The 7,712-nt window shown below is 33.4% G+C and overlaps 1 pseudogene; it reads left to right on the top strand.

The window, feature by feature from the left end:
• The first annotated feature begins 3,123 nt into the window (after positions 1-3,123).
• Positions 3,124-3,242, top strand: LOC111744330 (annotated as a pseudogene).
• Positions 3,243-7,712: the final 4,470 nt, after the last annotated feature.

Below are 7,712 nucleotides of genomic sequence, written 5' to 3'. Positions count from 1 at the left end.
CTAGAAAAGCCATTAAAAATTAAGTTAGATAGGCATATTTTTAATAATATGTATAAATTATTTCAGCCAAAAATAATGTACTTATTATAAGGGGATACTTATACCCCAAACTCTCTCAAATGATTTCCAATTATTAAGCAAATTAAAATTGTGGCTTATTCGTGGCAATAAGTGGAGAATTTTTTTTAAAAAACTCACTATTCTTATTCATTTATTCTTCCAAATGTCACTTTACGATAACTTGTCAAGGCCCCAATATAAAGCATTGTATTTCTTTAAAGTTTTGCTCATCGGTAAATTTTTCAGTTCATTTCAGTTGCTATTTGGTGATGTCCAGTGCAGAACGGAACGCGTAGCTGTGGGGTACTGTGGGGGCTGTTAACCACTTTCTTTTCCTTTTGCCCTCATGTAACTCTAAAAGATCAATTGAGGACACGAAGTCTTCCTGTTCCCCGAGGTCAGAAATCATTAGGAAAGCAAATTATGCTTTAAAGTCTAAAACATAACTAGTGAAGCAGAGAGCACTTAGCCCACACTCGGATTTGTCGCTGAGGATGGGAGGGGATGGAGAGGTACTGATGCACGTTGCCGCCCACCTCCATCTCTGTTACCTTCGCTTCCCTCATCAGCGAGTGTGCAATATGCTGGAAACGTGGATTTCAGTATTTTCTTGTCCTATTCAACTTTGAAAGAGGTTCCTATCGTGTTGGGATAAAAATTCAGAAGTTGAGTCAAATCATTATGTAGTGCGTCTGAAACTAATATAATATTATTTGTCAATTATACATACCTCCATTAAAAATAATTTACATTTAAAAGTTGAGATAGCATCAATTATTTGTATTATTTAGAGATGCAGCCCTTAAAACAGACACGATTACTTTAAATACCTGTTTTGTGCATGTGATTGCATATATACGTATAAGCTTTATGTAAAAAAATATATATTTTTTTCTTTTTTTCAAATCCTTACAGACATGGAGGAAAAATTTAAATATAAATTTTCTTCATAACTTCAGTGACTTCATTCCAGTCATCCTATTTTTAAAATTATATGTCTGAAAACTTGCATGGCCTCATCTCAAAATTGAAACCTATATTTTCTACTTGAATACGAGGATTTTGGCAATTCAGCCAGTGGGCGTCTATAACCAGCACTTATTATTTATACTTTGTTTGACTTATAATGATGGTGTGCTAGTGCTAGCTGAAATCTTTACAGCCAATATAAAGTCTTTGATCCAGAAAAAAACAAAAGAATATAATTACATGGTATGTATTCCAAGAAAACTAGATATTTTTAAACATAAAAAGCAAAAATTAGCTTAAATAATTATATGCCAGGATACATAGCTTCTTAAAATTTTCGTTTTGGCTTTTGTTTCAAATTTCTTGGTCATAATGTGATATGATTTCTCTTAAATCCAAATTGCAGTAATGCCACATGTTGAAAGTTTTCTCTTTAGATATATCTTCAAGTCATGCGATATAAATTAAATGATCACAGAAATATATGCTAAATGTTGATGTGTTTTTTAACTATAATTTTCCCAATCGTTGATTCAACAAGTATTGTGAGTGCTTATTTAGTCAGTAATTGAATGGCTATTTGTTGATTGACTCTATATACTGGGCATTTTGACAGAAACAGATATATAGGGTTTGTTATGTGGGGCCCAAGAGTTCACAAACGAGTGAAAAGAGAAATATACAATTGAGTGTTTTAAGTATTCGACTGCAATAAATCTATGAACTGGGTATTGTCACTGCACGGAGGGCGGCTCTCGCTACCTGAGTTTCCTGGGAAGTGCTCACCAAAGCAAAGAATTTGCATACATGAAAATTAGATTTTGCTAAATATGGTGGAGCCAGATAGTTGGGTGATAAGGTATTCAGGTGGAACGGTTAGTATGTGAATTATTTTTGAGGGAGAATTACAATTTCTGCACAGTTTCAAAGTAAGAGTCAGGTCTAGTGAGATGTGAGAGCTAGGTCTGGGAAGTCTATGACGGATGCTGTATAATTTCACTTGTATGAAGTTAGCTGAAGCCTCTCAGGGTTTGCTGAGAACCAAGCATGAGGCGAGCAACCACTACACAGAGTATTAGCCTCAAAACGTCTCGCGGACTTTGCAGAACAGCAACATTGATGCATGTTTCTCTGTCTCTAGGAACTGTGAAGGTGTGTTGAGGAAAGGCCCCTGGTGTTTACCTGTACCACCTCCTCCTGGTAGAACCATCAGAGAATTACAGCAAATCATGAACCTCGGATTCTCTCATTAAAGGTCACCCACGTGCTTTCCTGTGCACCACTGAGGAATGCTTGATAAATTTACAACAAGGATAGAGATACATTAAGAAACCTTGTTTTGGGGAATTATAATTTTTTTTTTAATAGAACATCCTGCCCTGAAGAATGTGTATTCCTTGAGATGAAGATTAAAACCTTCCTTCTTCGGGTTCTTTGAGATATATAAGGCCAGGGAAAAATAAATAGTGGAAGAACCTAAGATTTTCTTCCTTAGGTCTGCTTGGTTTGCCTTTAATAGCTCAGGTGGATAATAATTATACATGTATTTCTTTCAAATATAAATATAAATGTATAATGTAATTAGCAAGACACTACAGAGGTCTATAACTCGTATGTATCTCCTGTGTTGTGGTTAAATTAGTTAAGCATGAATCTTTCTCAAGTTTAATATATATAAATTTATTTATTTCTTTATAATGATATAGTATTGTAAAGTGTAGGTGACCTTTTTCTTCAAGTTCTCTAGTGATAAACGTTTTTTCCCTTTTCTTTTTCTTTTTTTAAATAAATCTTTTCTCTTTCCCTCTCTCTTCTTCCTTCAGTTTTTTCACCTCTTCCTCATTTTTTGGACAAATTAAGTTTGTTCGTTTGCTTGTGCAGTTGTTTTGGTTTGTCTTGTTTGCCGTCAGCCACTTCAAACAATACCAAGGTAAACATCCTTAGACAAATACACTTACATATGAGGGCGATTATTATTGCATATGGGGGTCACAAAACTTTGATCACAAGATGAATTCTTTGAGTTTTAAAAGGATTAAAATGTGTTTTTCCCACATGGCGTTAGTAATTCCCACTCTCTTCAGAAATATGTAAGTCTACAGCCACACTGCCCTAAACGTGTCCGATTCCGTCTGATCTCAGAAGCTAAGCAGGGTCAGATCTGGTTAGTACTTGGATGGGAGACCACGTAAGAAGACTGGGTAATGTAGGCATAAAAAAAAATACATAAGAATAGATATTTCCCCAAATGCCAGGGGCAATGAATACGATAGAAATTTTCTTTTCCTTATTGATCAGTTTGATATGTGAACAGATATGATGATTTGCACTTGCTGAATTACTGAAACAATAGTATTTTTTACTTATCTTGATTGGGTGTTTGAAATTTTTGAACAATATTACTTGCTAGTTCATAGACTTTGCTCGTTATTTTATTATATGGTTTGTTTTTTCCCATTAATTTAGCTATTTCTATACATTATAAATACCAACTTTTTTTCATTTTAGAAAGTATTTTTTTCCTTCATAAACTTGGAGAGATTTTAGCCTCATTTATGGTCCCTTTTGATATACATGCTAAAATTATTCCTTTTACTCTTGTGCATTTCAAATATGAGCAACCATATCTTTCTTTAATTCAGGAAAATTTTTATGCACTAACTGTTAATATAGTACAGGCTTTGGTCTAAGCTTTCTATGAATTACCATAATATACATATTGGACCTCCCCTTTCTGACTGCTATGTACATAATCTGAATTATATACATTTAATTTCATATATTTCATTATCTTATATAATAAATGCTATATTATATTAAGTTAAAGATAACTTTAATCTCTGAATTGACTATTATACTAAATCTATTTCAGTTACGGTAATACCATGAGCTCCACCATCCAAAGCATTAATTATCTCTTCAGCTCTATCTAACCAGTACTGAAATTATGCCTTGAGGTTTGCGAATTCAGCCGCCACTGATGAAGATGGCTCAGCTCCCACATTCTATCCCCGAACTGTTTCATGTTTGTGTTTCCTCTTGTGGTCCAGAAAGACAGCTATCCTGTTTTGGGTTGCAGCCATATCATTTTATTTCTACACTTTATTATTTTACTTTTTTATCATTTCTACTTTTAATTTATTTTTTCAAAAAATTTTTTATAATGAACATATGATTACTTAGTGATTAGGTCAGAGAAAGACCATTAAGGGGTAAACACATCTTGCGAACTCACCAAAATGTAAACAACATCTTGACCAGAAATTGAATAAACACCTTTGATACATCTACATGTGTGATGAGTTGAATTGTGTTTCCTCAAAGTACATTAAGTCTTAATCCCCAGTACTTGAGAATGTGACCACATTGGAGACAAGGGCTTGCAGGTGACTCAGTTAAGCTGAAGTAATTAGAAAGGGCTCCAATCAGATATGACTTAAAAAAAGAGAAAAGCTAGAAACATAGACAGACATGCATATAGGGAAAACACCAGGTGAACTTGAATCAAAGATCAGAATGATGCATCTGAAAGCTAATCAATCCAAAGACTGCCAGCAAACCACCGTGAGCTGGGAGAATGGCGAGGAACACAGCCTCCCTCAAATGTGCTCTCCCTCAGCCCCGAGGGAGCTGACCCTGACCACGCCTTCACCCAGATTTCCGGCCTCCAGAGCTGTGAGACAATAAAGCTCTGTTCCTTATGCCATCCAGCTTGTGGTACTTTGTCACAACCCTAGCAAACTAATGCAACTACTGAATTTTATGAGACAAATTCTATATCATTATTTTACATAAACAGAATTCAATATTTTGATTCATTCCAAAGTCCATGTAACATAGTTTCATTCAAATCACTCTTTATACACTCTAATACTGTGTGGGCTCCCTACCAGAAATAAATATTGATAAAATTCTGTGGACACATATTTCTATTACTAAGCCACTATGTGCCATGAGCCAGCTTGGGATTATGTAATTTTAAACTGGACTATCTGTCCAAATGCTTCCTACAAATTTTGCCTACATTAAAAATATGTATACACCTATATTAATATCCCTTACATAGAAAATAAAAATCATATTTACAGCAGAGAAGTTTAGCTGACAAATCATGCGAGTTCTAAATACTGCATTCAGAATAAGTTTTGCTTTCTAGAAGAGACTTTTGAAATGATAGGTCAGCAAGCTTTTACCATGATGGCTCTTCCTTCTCTTCCCTAATCTCTGTTCCAGACTGAAATAAAACGGAACCACAAAAACAGGAAAAACATAGTTGTGATGACATCCTAGAATTCTGTCATCTTTGCCCGACCTACTTCTTTTCATCTTCCAGCATCTATCTCGATAACAGGAAATTAATATTAAACTCTCTCAATATTAAATCCATGGACCTCTCCTGAAACTGAGTGACACAGAGCATCAACCACTTGCTAGATCTCAAGCTTCTCACTTAAATCCTTTCCTGCTACCCCGCTCCTCCTTTTTTTCCCCCTGACATGATGAATGAAGTGAAAGCAGATTTTTAAAAAATCTTTTAGAGTAAAAAAAAAGACATTTACCTTGGCTGCAAGAAGTAAATTACTACCCTGAATCATAATGCAGAAGTACAGGACAGATTTTTATTCCTTATTATTATTGGTGTTGAATTATTCAGTGGTACCCATTAGCAATATGATAACGTGGCGATTTTATATTTAGACTTCCCTGTAGACGGCATCAGCAGCTTGCTTTGAACACCTGACAAGTTGACTGTGCACTGACTCAGAAATTATTAAAATAAGTGACTGGGATAAAACGATAAAATCTAGTTTTACTTTCTGAAAATCCGTGCTTAAAACAATATTGTCTCTTAATCCTGTCAGAATGTTTGGTGTTTCCTTTTTTTTTCCTCTCCTTCTGCTGCTTCTCTCTTTCTCTGTCTTCTTCTTATATTATTTGTTATCATAATCACTATTTTCATCACCACCATCATCGAATGAGCAACTGTCAAGACTATTTCAATTACGTTTAACAGCTAAACTGTGTCAACACACGTTTTTCTTGTGTAGGTCTTTTTGGCTGAGATGACCATTTTTTCTGATTAGTTTCACATTATTTTAAAAATACATACTTTTTTCTTCATACACCTGCACCATAATTTATAAACTGTCAAGTGAATTCTTTTGCACTTTTTAAAAAATTGTTGCTTTTTCTGATTGTTTTATTGCAGATGCACCAAATTTAATCTTGCAGATATGAAATCATTTCCACCTAACGAAAACTCAATTCTCTTCCTAAGTTTTACCAGATGGTTTTCTGTAACTTCCTTTACCCCTATAAAGAGAGATTTTTGAAAAAATCCTAAGTGAAGGATATATATCTTATACTTAATAATCAGATAGATTTTCTTATTTATATAGAGAGGATAAATAAAAATGTAGTGTGTCCAAATCCTGTGACTATGAAATATGTTTACTATGCCCTCTCTCTCTCTGAAAAATTGAAATATTAACAACGATTATCTGATTATCTCTGGATAGTGAAATAATGAGTTTTATTTCCTCTATTAAATTTGTCAGTGTGCTTTTTAAAAAATCCACAACACATATGCATTTCTTTTATATTAATAAAATAATACATATTAAACTTTTGAAATAAGTACATATTCTATACCTTATGAATTAAAAGTGAAAATTTTTGTTGAAAAGCACAGTGTTGTAAGAAGCACATATCTGCACATAGGGATCATGAGAAAGTAAACACAATATGTATATATGTGAAAATATTTAATTTTCATATTATATTTAATAAGTATCATCATTTTCACTTTCAAAGACGGTCATTGTTCAGATCTGTAGAAATACTTAGGGGACCTCCTATAAAGTCTTTGGGGATTTAACTTAAAATAAACCGACTGTTGCTATCATCGTTCTGCAAACTTCAAGGCCAAGTCCAAGGAGTCCAAAATCTCCCTGGTCTTTTTAGACGATTTATTGTTCTACTGATAATTCTTACGGCAGATTAGCATGATTTCTGTATTTGCTTTTATCAAAAGAAGAGCCCAATATTGTTGATAATAATAATCTCAATAATAAAATAATTTTAAGAAGTTACTAACTGAGAAGAGTTCTTGGAAGTGCTCCTTTAATCTTTATTTTATAAATAAGAAATTTGAAAGGATGTTGCTTGATTATTTGTAGCTCAAATCCTTTTTTGGGAGACTCTCCTTCTTCTCCAAATTAGTGTGTTTTTATAGAAGCTTTTAATTCATCTTTTCAATATGAAATATAATCACAATTTTTCTGTTTATTAAATGAAAAATATACTTAGAATAATTTATTTGAGGCAAAGAAAAATCCCCAGAATGCTTGTTTAGATATGTTTTCTTTTGCTCTCATTTTGACCAAATTACAACACATGCTCAATGGTCTATAATTATACAGTGACCTTGAACTCGTTTCAGTTGCTACGTTGTTCATGTATGTTTTAGTGGTCCTACCTCTAACAGATACTATTTTTCGAGCCATATTTGGGTAAAATGTATCATGTCTTGTAAAACTGAGTATAATTGAAATTTTAGGAATATATTTCACAATTTTTAAAAGAGTTAAAATACTTTAATGCTCAAAAAGATGCTGAAATTCTTTTGGGTTATTCATCACAACTGATTTTATAGTATGAACTTACTCCTGCAACATCTACAG

Source organism: Pteropus vampyrus, unplaced genomic scaffold, assembly GCF_000151845.1.
Source record: "Pteropus vampyrus isolate Shadow unplaced genomic scaffold, Pvam_2.0 Scaffold132, whole genome shotgun sequence".
Lineage (NCBI taxonomy): Eukaryota > Metazoa > Chordata > Mammalia > Chiroptera > Pteropodidae > Pteropus > Pteropus vampyrus.
The sequence above is the reverse complement of the archived record's forward strand: the minus strand, read 5'-3'. Positions and strand labels throughout refer to the sequence as shown.